The sequence below is a fragment of the Podarcis bocagei genome (assembly GCF_964188305.1).
Source record: "Podarcis bocagei genome assembly, chromosome: 4".
NCBI classification, from domain to species: Eukaryota; Metazoa; Chordata; class Lepidosauria; order Squamata; family Lacertidae; genus Podarcis; species Podarcis bocagei.
The window spans coordinates 56,763,249-56,779,032 of record NC_138128.1 but is presented as its reverse complement, the minus strand read 5'-3'; positions in this window follow the sequence as shown (position 1 = coordinate 56,779,032).

Sequence of the window (15,784 nt, the reverse complement as noted above, 5' to 3'; positions counted from 1 at the left end):
GTGACCCAAACAGCTTGCTATCATTCAATATCGTAATAGGCCTACATAGAAACAAAAGAAAAAGAAAACGGAATCTTTTGGGTATGTTGAGATGACTAAAGTAGTGTAATTTCTGGGGAGCATTGAAATTTTGAGAATATTTTTGTATCAAATAATTAAAAAGCAATGTGAAGTTATGGGAGGGGATAGGAATGTCCACAGCAATGTGACTAGAAGCTTGATTGTAGAGGAATCTTCCTGCCATGTGATCCTGGAGATAATAGCCATAGGAATTGTTATGTACTGAAGTTCTCACTCTGGGCCAGCAGGGGAATACTGTAGATAGTTTTTACTCAGGTCCACATATGCAAATAAGGGATCGAAAGTGACGTTCAGTGATTGGATAGTTACAGAAAGTTGTTACAGTTACGTTGTACTGGAGCTCTATATAAGCAGGCTGACTGAACCCTTCAATTCAGTTCTGTTCTGACCTGTGAATAAACAAGAGCTGTTTGGAGAATCGCTGTGTCGTCTGATATGTTCACCCACAACTTAACAGGAATGATTTGTGAAAGTTCCATGGATAGTTATCTCCCGCTTGGACTACTGCAATGCGCTCTACGTGGGGCTACCTTTGAAGGTGACTCGGAAACTACAGCTAATCCAGAATGCGGCAGCTAGACTGGTGACTGGGGGCGGCCGCCGAGACCACATAACACCGGTCTTGAAAGACCTACATTGGCTCCCAGTACGTTTCCGAGCACAATTCAAAGTGCTGGTGTTGACCTTTAAAGCCCTAAACGGCTTCGGCCCAGTATACCTGAAGGAGCGTCTCCACCCCCATCGTTCTGCCTGGACACTGAGGTCCAGCGCCGAGGGCCTTCTGGCGGTTCCCTCATTGCGAGAAGCGAAGCTACAGGGAACCAGGCAGAGGGCCTTTTCGGTGGTGGCGCCCGCCCTGTGGAATGCCCTCCCATCGGATGTCAAGGTGATGGACAACTACCTGACATTCAGAAGACATCTTAAGGCGGCCCTATTCAGGGAAGCTTTTAATGTATGATATTTTAGTGTTTTTTGGTTTCTGTGGAAGCCGCCCAGAGTGGCTGGGGAAACCCAGCCAGATGGGCGGGGTACAAATAATAAATTATTATTATTATTATTATTATTATTATTATTACTATTGACTTCTGCTTGCCCAAGGGAGCTTCCCCTCCCTCTCCTCTCTCCGTTTGGCTTTTGAAACTGCTCCCTCGTCTGTTCTGGGGTTTCCTCCATCTACCTGGATCAGTTTTAGCGGAGGGGTGTTCCTGTAAGGAGGTGAGGGAGAGGAAGTTGTTGGATTCAATCAAATGTCATCATTTACATCTTTCTGGTTTAATACATGATAAAAAGGATTTCACCTGACCACTTTTTCTCTGAGCTGGAGAGCCTTTCTCTTCACCGAACTTTATCACATAGTTCATCCACTTTAGCTTATGAAGAAGGCCAGACAACATTTGAATCAATAAACAGATTTTGTTGTAAGATTCACCGCTATGTGATGGTCATCTTCTAGATTATTCAAAATTCAAGTTAGGGGCTAAATTTTTATCTCTATACCTTTTATTTGGAAAGTAATCTCAGCTTTACGGTGATGACACTAAAACTTTGGGATTTCCTATGTCCCAGCACACACACCCCCATCAGCAAGTGAAGACTTTTATCTTCTGGTCAAAATTTGACCTAGCAGGTTGTTCTGTTTTAATTCTTCTTAGCTTGCTAGCTTTGGGGAAATTATCCGCCATCATTTTGTATTGCTTTATTGTGTTATTGGTTGGTTTTTAATGTTTTAAGGATGTTGCAAGTAGCCTTGGGTATATTTCAAAGCCTTTATTGAATAGCATAGGAAGCAGCTGCAACAGTTATACATTACAGAGTGGATTCCATCTTTCTTTGCTTACCTGGCTGGATTTCTCTTCCCTGGCACCCTCACTTGTTGGCATGGTTGTTACTTTTGACTATTTGTGTCTGGAGTCCTCAGGTAAGGTATCTGTTAGGGATCTAGGCAGATACTGCTGGACTCCTACTCCCACCATGCTTGACTATTGACCATGCTTACTAGTTCTAATGGAGTTGAAGTCCAACAAGATCTGAAGAGCACCATTTTGGCTACCCCTGGGCATGGTTGCACCATGCTGCACAGCATACTATCTGAATTATGGTCTCCCTGTGTGAGGGTCATATCATCATGTGTTTTGGGGGTTAGTCTGGATTACATCTGAACAGGCCCTGATTAGTGGGTTGTGCCCAACTGGTTGCACCAGTAGAACTGCCAGAGACAATCACAGTGGCTCCGACTGCTTCCCTTGTTACAGAGATCACTCCCTACCTGGATTCCTTGGAGGGAGAATGGGAGAAGAGGGCTTAATCCTTTCTCTCCCCTTCCCTATAAGGAATGTGCTAATTTGGTCCTTATAAAATGAGAACAAAAGAGACTAGCTAAGAAGCTTCAGCTGTAAGACAAAATCAGAACTAAACTAGCAGTCACGAAATTAAAAGACGCCTGCTCCTTGGGAGAAAGGCGATGACAAACCTAGACAGCATCTTAAAAAGCAGAGACCATCACCTTACCAACAAAGGTCCATATAGTTAAAGCCATGGTTTTCCCAGTAGTGATGTATGGAAGTGAAAGCTGGACCATAAAGAAGGCTGATCACCGAAGAATTGATGCTTTTCAATTATGGTGCTGGAGGAGACTCTTGAGAGTCCCATGGACTGCAAGAAGATCAAACGTATCCATTCTTAAGGAAATCAGCCCTGAGTGCTCACTGGAAGGACAGATCCTGAAGCTGAGGCTCCAATACTTTGGCCACCTCATGAGAAGAGAAGACTCCCTGGAAAAGACCCTGATGTTGGGAAAGGTTGAGGGCACAAGAAGAAGGGGATGACAGAGGACGAGATGGTTGGACAGTGTTCTCGAAGCTACAAACATGAGTCTGACCAAACTGCGGGAGGCAGTGGAAGACAGGAGTGCCTGGCGTGCTCTGGTCCATGGAGTCACGAAGAGTCGGACACGCCTAAACGCCTAAACAACAAAGCTAGCATCTTTAAGGCACAGAGAAATCTTGAACTCTTAACAGGGAAGAAGAATCTGTTGGGAATGTTAATACTGTGAACCTTCCACTTATGCTCAGGCCTCCTGAGACCACCTTTGAAAGGAAACTGAACTATGAATGAATGCTGTCCTAATCCCCACAGCTGGGCTGTGTTTGGGAGCTGTACCATTCTCCATCATGGTAATATGGGTGACGTAGAGGTGTCAAATTTTGTGAGGGAAATTCTGGGTATTGGGCCTGTGGCTGATGTAAAGCTATGCTGTCTATGGGGATGTGGCTGTCAACTGAAGTGGTTTAGGCTCTGGCATGAATGTACTCCTTGCTTGTGCCACCTACATCCTGCCCACAACTCCAGCCCATTTAGCTTGTCTGCCTGTATAGCTTTGCTAGTGAAATGGCTCATTTATGAAAGCATTCCACCAGTGTATCTGAGGTGCTTCACTGGGGTGAATCTGTTATGATGGCAGCAGGACTATTTCAATGGTCTATTGGGGCTTCCACCAGTTTCTAATAATGACTCTTGTTTGCCTGGATGGAAGCTACAGAAGAGTGTGTGAGTGTGTGGAGAAATTTGCCTACTGTACAATGATAAGATTTATATCCACTGCCCCCCCTCACTTTTGTCTCTGGCCTTGTCCACCAGTGGCTTGTGGTCCCTGGCAGGCTACCCAAAGGGGAATGTGGCCCTTGGGAGCAAAAGATTACTCACTCCTTCTAGCTTCTGAATGCCCTACATAAAAATTACTGGTTGAGTTCTGTAAAGTCTGGCAATGCAAACTGATTTATCATATGATTTCCAAAGTTCCACTTTAACCCTTGACAGTAATGGGGTGATATGATCCTTATTTTGTGACAAGTGAACATGAAAAGAGATGGAGATGCTTAGGGGAGAAAAAGAACAGTTAAAACAAATCAAAGAATAAGCCATTTTTTTTGTAAATACGGCCAGTAACTTGTGCAGTCTGAACCTAATATCCACTCTTGTCTAGATTTGTGCTCTGTTCAGGGGTGCTAGGGAAGCATTGCAGCATTATATGAAATACTTATCAAACAATTAACCTTTAGCAGATTACCCAGATATCGCTTAGTATTAATGACACTTTCGTTTGGGCAAAGGTTTTGTGACACCTTTGCATTGCTTGCACCCCGTTACCTTCTCCCAACTTCATCAGGTTTAAACTTCTGAAGGATGGGGTGAGAATAGAAAGCTTTAGGTTCATTCACAAAATACGGATCACACAGCCAGCTGCAAACTGCTTCCTCTCGCCCTTGCTGAAATAATTTAATTCTGACCTTCACTGGATAACTCTATCCATTTTCACAGCTGGGAGTCACAGTTGTCCATATTCCATAAACACATCTGAAAAGTCCACATGGATTGCTTATTGTTACGTTATTCTTGCCGTTTCTTTTGCTTCTTTAGATTCCAGGTATAAAAAGAGAAAGGGTGTAGTCTTCTGTTTGGCTGACTCTCTGACTTGAGCCTTAACCATTCTGCTTGTCTCTTGACATTCCTCTTCTATTTTTCATTTTTCAATTATACCGTCCCTTTTAAGGAATTTGTCATCCTCATTCCTCCCTACTCGCTTGGAGAATGCAGCCATTTCTGTTCAAGATGTGTCAGCTTCTCTGTTTTCCAGAATGTAATTGGCAGCTTGCTTCTACATGCTGAGTAGGTGGGAAAACAGATTGCTGAATGTAAGGCTTTAGGGAATATAACTCACAAGCGAGAAATTGTCCTTTTCTGTGCTGCAGCTTTTTAAATTGCATAAATGGTTAGTGTGAACCTGCATATTCTTCTTTTCTCTGAAGAGCTAGATCGGTGAATAATGATATCGTGTACCAGCTTGGTGTTTATCATTTTTTTGTGCATTCCTATATTTTAAATTACATTCTTTAATTTTTTTATTTAAAAGGCAAAGCAACTATTTTGGATCCTGCTGGCATTTTTATTATTGAGAAATGGCTTTAAGTTTATTGTGAATGTATTTTAAAACGCTGCATGGTATTTAGAAATGGCAAGCTATTTAGAAATGCAGTCATAGTTTTTCTAGCAGATTTGATATTTACTTACGGTCCAAGAGCTTCCCTCTTTAATGCTTTTCAGAGCAAAATATTTTGAAAACTAGAGCATTGCTTGAAATTGCCCTCCATCCCAACCTTAATCATACATTACAACTTAACAATGAAGTCATACCCTCCAGTGAAAATAGATACGTCCTATTCCTTACCCTCCAACATTTCTCTGATGAAGATAGGGACGTCCTAAGGAAAAGCGGACATTCCAAAATTAAATCAGAAACTCGGATGGCTTCTGTAAATCTGGGACTGTCCCTGGAAAATAGGGAAACTTGGAGGGTCTGTGAGGTAAATGCTCTGAGTGTAGAATTTACAGCACACAACAGCCATATAATTATTAGAGGCTATGGCTGCATACGCACCATACATTGAAAGTGCACTGAAAACACAATGTTTTCCCCAACAAATCTTGAGAAATGTAGTTTACCTTCCCCAGAATTACAGTCCCCAGCACTCTTAACAAACTACATTTTCCCGGATTCTTTTTGTGCTTTAATTGCATGGTGTGAATGCAGCCTATGCCCAGAATCCCTGGGACTTTCCCCTTTCGTTTCTTTGAGTGGCAGATTGCCATGTCATGTTGCAAGGTACTTTGGGAAGATGTTATCTGTTCTGTATTCAGTGGTCTGTGTTTGCCTGAGCTTGAGTCTGGACTAAGAATTCTGAGCTCCTGTGTTCTGATTCAATACATGATATCCAATCATAGAACATTTCAGGATTTGGGCCTCTGCCATTGGCACTTAAACTCTGAGTCATGATTCGCAGCTTGGAAGTTTAGACAGCCAATCACATTGAGAGTGGGAGTGGCCCAGGCCTTCAGAAATGTATATAAGCAGTTGCTTTGCCGCTGTTATTCAGTTCTGTAGTTGAATATAGGTTATTGCTGTTATCACTGTGCCTTGCCTTGTGGGAACCCACCTGCACTTCATTCTCCATTCCAAAATAGAAGTGATAAGTGGCATGATGGGTTGTGGCATAAGAAATAATAGTCTAAAGTTCCTATAGCCATGTGGAACTAGGTGTGTGATTCTTTGGATCCAGGGCCACTAAAATTTCTACTATGTCTTAAAAATAAAAGGACAGGTAAGAAGAAATTAGTTCTACAATGTCCTATTTAAAGAGCTGGTATTCTATAGGTTTCTGTTGGAAATTCCTTGGATTTATAATTTTATCCACAGTTTCAAACACCTGTATACCGGTATATATATTTTTATTCTGTAAAATTTAGGAGAATAATTTATTCTTTCCCAAAAGGAAATCAACAGACCATTCTATTGTAGTATCGCATGATGATGCCTTGGCTTACCAAGATGGACAGCTTGTTGTGCATACTCCATAAAACCTTCTGAAGCCTGCCAGGTTTCTTTTTTCCCCTTTCAAAATATACATGCAGAACAAAAAAACTAAGCACAGCAAACAACAACATACTCTTGATCACTCAGGTTGTGATGGGGCAGTGTTGTGATTTTTCAAAATGGATTGTAGGTTGCTTAGGAGCAGTGCTATTTTTCTAGAAAAAGAGAACACCCTTGTTCTCATATAATGGCAATGGTGCCCACCTGAGAGGTGCCGGAACTGAGTTCTGGTGAGTTCCAACTGAAAAAAGCCCTGCTTATGAGCAATATGAGGACTCTACCAGAAGACCTGCTCATATCACAGTATGCCATGGCTGATTCTGATGTGGAGCCATTGTAGTGGTACACATCCAATCACAATGGGATGATATCCACCATAAGCAATCTTCAGTTTGGGTGGTGGAGGAAATTTGGCTCACAATAATCACACTGTTGGGTGATTTGGCCTCTAACGCAGGCATGGGAAACCTCCAGATTTTCCTAGACTACAACTCCCATCATTCCTGGCTATTAGCCATGCTGGCTAGGACTGATGGAAGTTGTGATGCTCCAGCTGTTGTTAGACTCCCAAGTTTCCCCTCCCTGTTTGTGCACTTATATATTATATTATGCAGAGCTTGGAAATTTAGTACTCTTGCCCACAATCTCCTTTTAATACTCTCTTAATTCTGGCCAGTGGCGAAGATCCAAATAAACAGTTTCGCCATATTGATCACATTGATCTTATCCGTTGACTACTGTTGCTGGATTCAGTGCTGGGCATTTTGCCACCAGCAGCCAGTGGGAATGAAAAAAATGCATGTAAATTGATGTAAACGTTTTGCATGACCCACAAATCTATTGTACAATCAGCATTTGTCTCTTTCTTAGGACTTGGCAGGATTTTATATAGGTTACTGCTGGGAATTACTTAGAGTTGACAGAGACTCTGAGGGGAAGAAACTATATAAGTTGGATTGATTTCCAAAATTTACAGTACAAAGCATTTTCTTTCTTTTTGCTGATTAATATTACACACAGACACACACACACACGTATCTGAAAGACTTTCTTGCTTTGGTTACCATACAACTTTGACTCTAAACAACGCTGTAGTCCTTCGATGGAGGCTGTTTATCAGAAACTGTTTTCTGATAAACAGGTGAATAAATGTCTACACACATGAGCAGATCTGGCATATCCCTTCCACTAGAGGGCCATGTGAAGTGCTCTTATTAACAGATGGGTAGTGCAAAGACATGAACACATCCAGCCATTTAATTCTGAGGCCAGTTAGTTTCTAGGCCCAGCGCCAGGTTCAGGTGCTTAGCTTTAAACTCCTTCAAGGTCCGGGACCAACATCTATTAGAAACGCGCCATCCCTATCTAAGCCCTTATGCCATGCGCATTCAGCACAGACAAGGCGGTGTCCATGAGCTTTACTCTGTGCAAAGGGAAAGCATCAGCCACAAGGAGAAGATTCTTTCCTATAATTGCCCTGAGACTGTGGAACTCCAGCCCTAGTGAAGTTTGCACAGCGGTGTAGCGTGGGGAGGACTGATTGGAAAGGTGTGTGCTTGCCCTGTTACATCCTCCTCATGTCATCCTTCCAGCCTGCACTATATATGTTTGACTGGGACAACCCAGTCAGATGGGCAGGGTATGTATGTATATATATATGTATGTAAAGGTAAAGGGACCCCTGACCATTAGGTCCAGTCGCAGACGACTCTGGGGTTGCGGTGCTTATCTCGCTTTACTGGCCGAGGGAGCCGGTGTACAGCATGCAGGTCATGTGGCCAGCATGACTAAGCCGCTTCTGGCAAACCAGAGCAGCACATGGAAATGCTGTTTACCTTCCCACTGGAGCGGTACCTATTTATCTACTTGCACTGCGTGCTTTTGAACTGCTAGGTTGGCAGGAGCAGGGACCGAGCAACAGGAGCTTACCCCGTTGCAGGGATTCAAACTGCCGACCTTCTGATCGGCAAGCCCTAGGCTCTTTGGTTTAACCTACAGCGCCACCCATATCCCTATGTACATACAAACAAACAAACAAACAAACAAACAAATATTGAATAGGATGGCCCTATTTTAATTAGAGAAAAGTTGGAGGGTATGTTTATGTATTAAATCTGATACATAAATAGTGACCAAATAGACAGACAGACTAAGCATGGACAAAGTGAATCCATGGATCTGGAATGCCAGCTCCCTCCCCCTTTTTCATTTCTCTCTCCCCCCCCCATCCCTTTCTCACTTAGTCCATATGCTGAGAGGCAGCACTATTCCTTCTTTTGAAAGTTGTGGTGCAGAGGGTAGTGGAGTCCTAATTTTCCTTATTCCCTCTTGATGTATCATTACCAGAATGAAAAAGGACGTCTCAAGAGCTTTTTTTAAACAGCGACTACTCGAGGCATTTTATAAAGGGGGAAGAAACAGCAAGATAATAGGGTTCGGTTGGGGGTAGCAAGTTTCTGAATGGGCGCCTTGTCTGCCTTTTCTTTGGCTTGAAACCTGGAGCTGTTGTTCCTATTTCAGTTCAAACTGTCACCTTTAGCTCTTGATGGCTTTACTGCCCTTGCTGCTGAACCTCGACAGATTGGGGCTTATTTACCTATTCACACTCCGCTGTGGAACCTCATTAATAGGCTTATTAGCCACACTATTCACGTGCAGCAGAATTGACAAAAAGGATTCTGGCCACTTTGAGAAGAAGAGGGGCATGGTGATGATAATAATAATATATTAAAAAAAACCCGTAAAGAGATTATTCCTTCATTCAGCATCCTAACTAGTGTGAAAAGCTTCCTGGGCTTTCTGAGATCACTTGAAGCCTAAATATGATGACAGCATTGATTTTTTTTTTTAACTGCCAAACATGTTTCTGCTTTTCTTCAACTGAGAGGGTTGTTGTGCCCAAGCTTGAAAATTGGCTCATTTAAATGAAGAGGGTGCTATTGATAAATTGTTGTCTTTTCATCACCCGAAAGAATAAATTCTGAAAACTGCTTCCAGACATAAAAATTAAGTGTCTATATGTTGTCATCTTTGGGGGAGCTTTTTCTTTTTTTAGAGGAAGCCAACTTATTGATGAATGGAGTAAAGCTATTGCTACTTCCTGTGCTTGCCGGTAATTTATGTGAGAATGTGTTAACAATGTTTTCAATGGGAGAGAGACACACTTGGAGCTGTGAAATCTGTACCATGCTTGTGACATGTTAATTTCTGAATTAGAAAACTCAAAACTTGTACCAAGACGTGTGGTGATTAAAAAATAAATAAAATAAAGGTGCAATCCAGCAAAAGCTTTTTGTGCAACAGGGGCATAAAGTTGCAGGAGTGGAATTCTGGAAATTTGTAAGGAAATTTGTGATATCTGCAAGAATGCAAATATAGAGATGGAGGATCTTAGTCTTACTAAATTTAGTAGGAATCTGCCTTGGCTTTATTTCAGTTGAGAGAACCAATCTTGTTGCAGATTTGTTGTCCTTGAAAGTTGCATTTATCTGTTAGCATTGAAGACATGATACAAAATGTTCAATTGTATTAAATAGCTTCAGAATAAATTAAGGCTCTTGTTTAAATGTCACTTTGCTTTAATTTAATTGATTCATCTATGTTCTTTATTTCCAGATACACATTTTTTTAAAGTTGCAGTATAGATTTGGATTGCATACTAAGATTATTCCTGATGGAGCATTTCTTTTTAGACAACTTAATAAGATATGTAATTTGTTTCTGGCATCGTAAATATTTTTGTTACTTCCCAAGATGTTTATAATTTATATTGGTGATGACATTATAATATATGCTATCATATACACTCATTTCTATCTCTTGACCAAAGTACAGTGTTTTAGAATGTTAGACCTGGTAAAGATACAGATTCCAGAGTCATGGGTCATAAGGACATAACTGTGGAGGCATCATAGCCACTGATCAACGTCTTTGCCATGAATTTGTCTAATCCTCCAAAATGTTGACCATCACCTCATCTTCAGGGATCAGATACCATAGTTACGTATGCACTGTTTAACCGAGTTGTTCAACACTGCTGAGCAGTTGTTAAGGATCCAGGACCTAAGGAGAGCTAAGCCCTAAGCCCTGGCTTGCTTGTAGCCATTAGATAGTGGCCCTGTGATGAGGAGGTGTTGGGTTCAGTTGAGGAAGTCCCTTCACCTCCTGGGCACCACCTTGGCACCCACTCTTAATATCACCTGTGGGTGCTGGGATGCTGCAGGCCAACTTGGTCACCGGTGGGGAACTTGGAAGCCTTGGCCAGTGGCAAGGGGGCTGCAGGCACCCGATCAACTTCAAAACATAGCTGGGATCAGTTGGCAGGCAAGGTGGGTGGGTGACAAATGGCTGAGTCAGGGAGAGACAGAAGAGGACAGGTGAACAGAACGAAAGGAGGAGAGACAGCGAGAGCAGGAGGGACAGCCAGGGTGGATGGAGGTGGGAAAAGGGAAGCTTTCCACAGGATGGAATGAAGAGCCACAGAGACAGGAAAGGGAAAGACAGCAGGAGGATTAGACAGCTGCAGTTTCCTGTAATTTAGTGTATACGATACGATACAATACAATACAATACGATAATCTTTGTTGTCATTGTCCCATACAAAACAACGAAATTGGGGAAAAAAATCTACATAAGACATTCAAAACCAACAAGCCTGCTATCCCAACCTGGTTAGCCCCGTAAAAACTCTGATACCCCATTTTTAAAATACAGTATACTCCCATAGAGACTCCTTACACTGCGTTTAAATAAAAATCGCATTTGGATAGAAACTGTTCACATTACTGCTTACTCCACATCTAGTATGCCCCCATTCCATTTTTTGAAATTGCATTTGCACAACATTAGCCACAATACATATCAGCCCTTGACAAATACTGCTGTTTGATCCCCACCCCTCATCAGACCAGCTTCAATCTGATTAGAAAACTGGATGTGGAGTAAGTGTTAATGTGAGCATATATAGCCTAACAGCCAGCACACAGGTGAGCACCCAAGTGCAGGTGATAGTTAGGTGGTGAAGGACTCTCCTCCATTGGAGGTTCTTGAACAGAGGCTGGCTGCCCATCTGTCAGAGTTTCTTCCGCTGTAATTCCTGCATTGCAAGATGACCCTTGGGATCCCATCCAGCCCTACAATTCAATCATTCTAATGAATAGTAGTTCTAGGTGGGTTTCAGGGGCTGGGAAACAAAAAAGGTTGTGTGCGTCTGGTGAAGACATCCCTGCCTCCCTCGCTGATGTGAACAGCTCCGTGCAATACTGACTGCATGCAGATGGGGGCAAGAAGCTCACTGCATTTTACATCCCTGGCACTGCTTAGTTCATCTTAGCTAAGTTGGCTCACTGTTGTTGTTTTTTGCTTATTTTTATATGCCTGAATTCATATCTCATTCTGTTTCCCCTGAATAAGTGTTCACCCTTTAAGGCAAATCTGGGGAACCAAATGCTTTTGAACTACAGCTCCTGTTATCTTAGACCATTGACCACACTGGCTGGGGCTGATGGAAGTTGGAGTCCAATAATGTCTAGAGAGCCACAGATTCACCATCTTTGCTTTAGGCTTAAGGCAAGCCAATTTTGTCATCAGTTACTCATCAGCTCTGCCCTGAACTCACCGCTGATGCCACCTGGATAATTTTCATAAAGTTTAGGGGATAGATAGTGGAATTGGAAAGCCTCTATTTGAGTTGAAGGAGGTAACACAGACTTTATAGAAACGTGATTCCTGTTTGCTTTAACCTGTTATCGTTAACTATCTGAACATAAATATGGGCCAAAGCAGAGCAAGTTATTCCGAGTCAACGTGAAAGCAGTTTAAGTTGCTTTTCCTCCCCTGTTATTGCAGAGCTGAGTCTGAATTTGAGAAGGTTGTTGGCTCTGTTAATATGGTATGCACTTTTGTGACTGTGTTTTATAAAGAAGTAAGCACAGCAGAATATGATGGCTACCTTTAAATAATGTTGTAAGCACAAATGTCAAATCATGAATTGAAATATGTGTTGCCTTAATAGTGGGCTTCTGACTACCCAAAATAGCATTGCTGGTGAGGGTTTTGGAGGAAACTAATTCATATGTTATATCAATGCTGGGTATGTGCTTTTCCCCAATAAAGAAACTTATTGCTTTCCTTGTCTGGTATATTTATATGTGGAAGGCCATTTCTCTGCACACGGATGAGTGAATATGTCAGTCAAAATTAAATAGATTTATTTCAGAACAGTCCATCTTAAATGTTCACACTGGACTCTGATACTCTTCTTGTTGAATTATAATTCATGAGCATGTGTAAACTGACACGATCTAACAATGCAGTCTTATGGACTTACTCTCACATAAATGTGTGGCTAAACTTCTCCATTTTTGTATTTAAATCATGCTAAACACTTATCTGAAACTATAAGGATTAGATTTAAAAGAACAATTCTGAAATCCTCATGGTATCATTAAGAATTTGATCTAAAATTGAATATCCACCATTAACTCATGAAAGCAAACACTTTCTCAGGCTTTGTTTATCTTTTAGTGATGGTAATAAGGTTGTAGAAATAATTTAATTGAGATTGTTTAGTTAAAATCATTTCAAAATAGGTCATAAATAAAGAGGAGTTTAAAAATGAATAAAATGTGGTTTTGATTTGCCATGGTATGGGCAGATTTTATTTTTCCTCCTTGAAAATGTGTTTTTGCCAACTGACTTCCAAAATGCACATGTTCTGCTTTGAAAAGAAAAGTGGCTAACAGTGAAAGAATATGTAAAGGTTGGAAATAAAGAAAGATTAAACCAAAATATTGAAAAATTCTCCTCAAATGGCACAAAATAAACATCATTTTATTTATTTATTTATTAAATTCTCCACCTCAGCAATCATTTTTGTGCTGTTAAGTGACAAAAAACAAAATAAAAAAACAATGGGGGACTGGCAATAAACTGTCTTATTTTGGCCCTGGCCTTTTCTTGCTGCACCTATTCCCTATATTTGAAAACGGTACTTTCTATCCAAGGTGAATGTTTGGATTGTCTCCCAAAGACAATGTATTGTTTTACTGGTGAATATTCTCTAAGAAATGCTGTCAGCAGTTCAACAGTGAAAAGATTTTGTAAAAATCTTGAGCATGTTACAAAAGGGACAGTGATCTTTCCATATCTAGTAACAATCATCCCTTTATTCACACTTAAAATATTCCCTGAGCAATATTGGCACATGTGTGTCAAATTGCCTCTGTCAAAACTGATTATGCATTTGGCACTCTGGAGAGCTATTCTTGGTAAAAAAGAAGCTACACCACCACCATCCCACTGTCATGTAGACATATTATATGTCCTTGCAGTACTCTCAATAAACATACTGATGTGTCTAACATTCTTTCTTATTTCACTTTTTAAAACATGCATCTTCTCTCCCCCCCTTTTTCTTTATTGTTACCTCTACACACCCACACCCACACCCACAAACCCACACACCAATTTTGCTATGTTTTGTGCGTATTATATTTTCCTGCCATTTCAAAACATGTATGTTTTCTGGGTGTAAGCAACCTACTGTTTTGCCCCAACTTATTGTACAAAGTTTCTATAACCTGATAAGTATGTAACACAAACCAAAAGCCACCTGGAGTCCCAGACTGGGAGAAAGGTGGGATCTAAATAAACAAATAAAAAAAATCCTAAATAAATAGATGTAATAGTAATAATAAATCAGGGTTGAGCAAGAATGTGTGGATTCCAGAAGAAGAGATTAAGCTGCTTTGCTCTACCTCTGGTCCTGCTGTGGCTGCGCTGGGGTGAGGGAATCCATTGCTTAGCTCAGCATGGCCCCCAAGTCCAGGTGTATAGTTTGTTTTGCCCCAGATAAAGCATAAGCTGTAACCACGGTTTGTTCAGAGGACACCTTAAGACAAACCATGGCTTAGCACACAGCAGGAATAGTAGTAGTAAAGTGTTCAGGGGTTCACACACTCGCACTATGATAGTAATATCTACTTTGTGTGACAACAGTTTCAGTCTATTTGAGAAATGTTCCTTCTTCCTATTCTTGTTGCCTTTCAAGTACAGTGGTTTTATCAGTATGCAGTGTCATAATTTTGCTCTCCCTCTCTCTCTTCCTTCCCCTATGGATGGCCAACTATCTCCTGTCAGTTTCCTCCTAAATTCTTTCTACTCAGTCTCAGAAATTGGCCTGTGGTCCCATGGGTAACCCTCATTTTCCCCACCTCTCTTTCTCCAACAGCTCTCCATTGTTAGCTGCATTTTTCAGACCAACTATCTTTTTCTACTGTATTTGTATTTCCCAGCTATCAATAGCCTCCCTCCCATCCTCTCCTTATCATCACTTCATGACAGTTTCTATCTTTTTGTCTCAAGGAAAGGAATTTGCTCATATATAGCCCTTGTTGGGGAGGTTCTTTGGGTGTCTCTCCCTCTCCCTCCCTCTGACACACACACACACACACACACACACACACACACAGAGCGCAAATTCTCCATACCCTTGAATATGCATAAATCCCTGTGTTGTGGGTGGCTGCTTCATTGCCCTACTACTGCCTGCTGAGTCACCAAGGTTGATATTAGAGGGACGGGAGACTGAGAGTTTGGGGTATGGTTACAACGTGATTAATGCTTTCATAATATAATAAAGAAAGTTAAGCAATTGTGCAAGTTCTCATGATATACCCCTCAGGTTACTGGCTTACTCAGGAGTACTTGCAGTCTGCAGGATCATGGCAGCAATTAAATGTAGAGTTATGGACACTTAAGTCCATTGCTTTAAGTAGGTTTAAGCACACCTAATTCTGTGATGGATTGTGTTAGGTTTAATAGATGGTGAGAATGAATGAATATGATATGGTCATTAAGTGTTGCAACTTGGATTTAGAAGTGCCTGTTTCCATATGTATTATTTGTCCTGTCCCCCCAGGGTTTTCATGTAGGAAACCTAAAATCTAAACTAGTCTTTCCCCAACTTGGCACCCTCCAGATGTTTTACCCAACAAATCTCAGCCCTAACCATTGTCCTTGCTGGCTAGGGCAAATGGGAGTTGTAATCCAAAACATCCGGAGGGCACCAGCTTGGGGAAAGCTGATCTAAGGCTGTTCTGACTTCTGTGCAAAATGCAACTGGAAGTTTTCCTTTAAACATTGAGATTAAAATTAACAGAAACAGACTAATTTCAACAGACACATGAGAATTTTCCAATAGATTATGGACACATGGAACATACTGGGATAGCTCAGTCGGTGGAGCATGAGACTCTCATAATCTCAGGGTTGTGG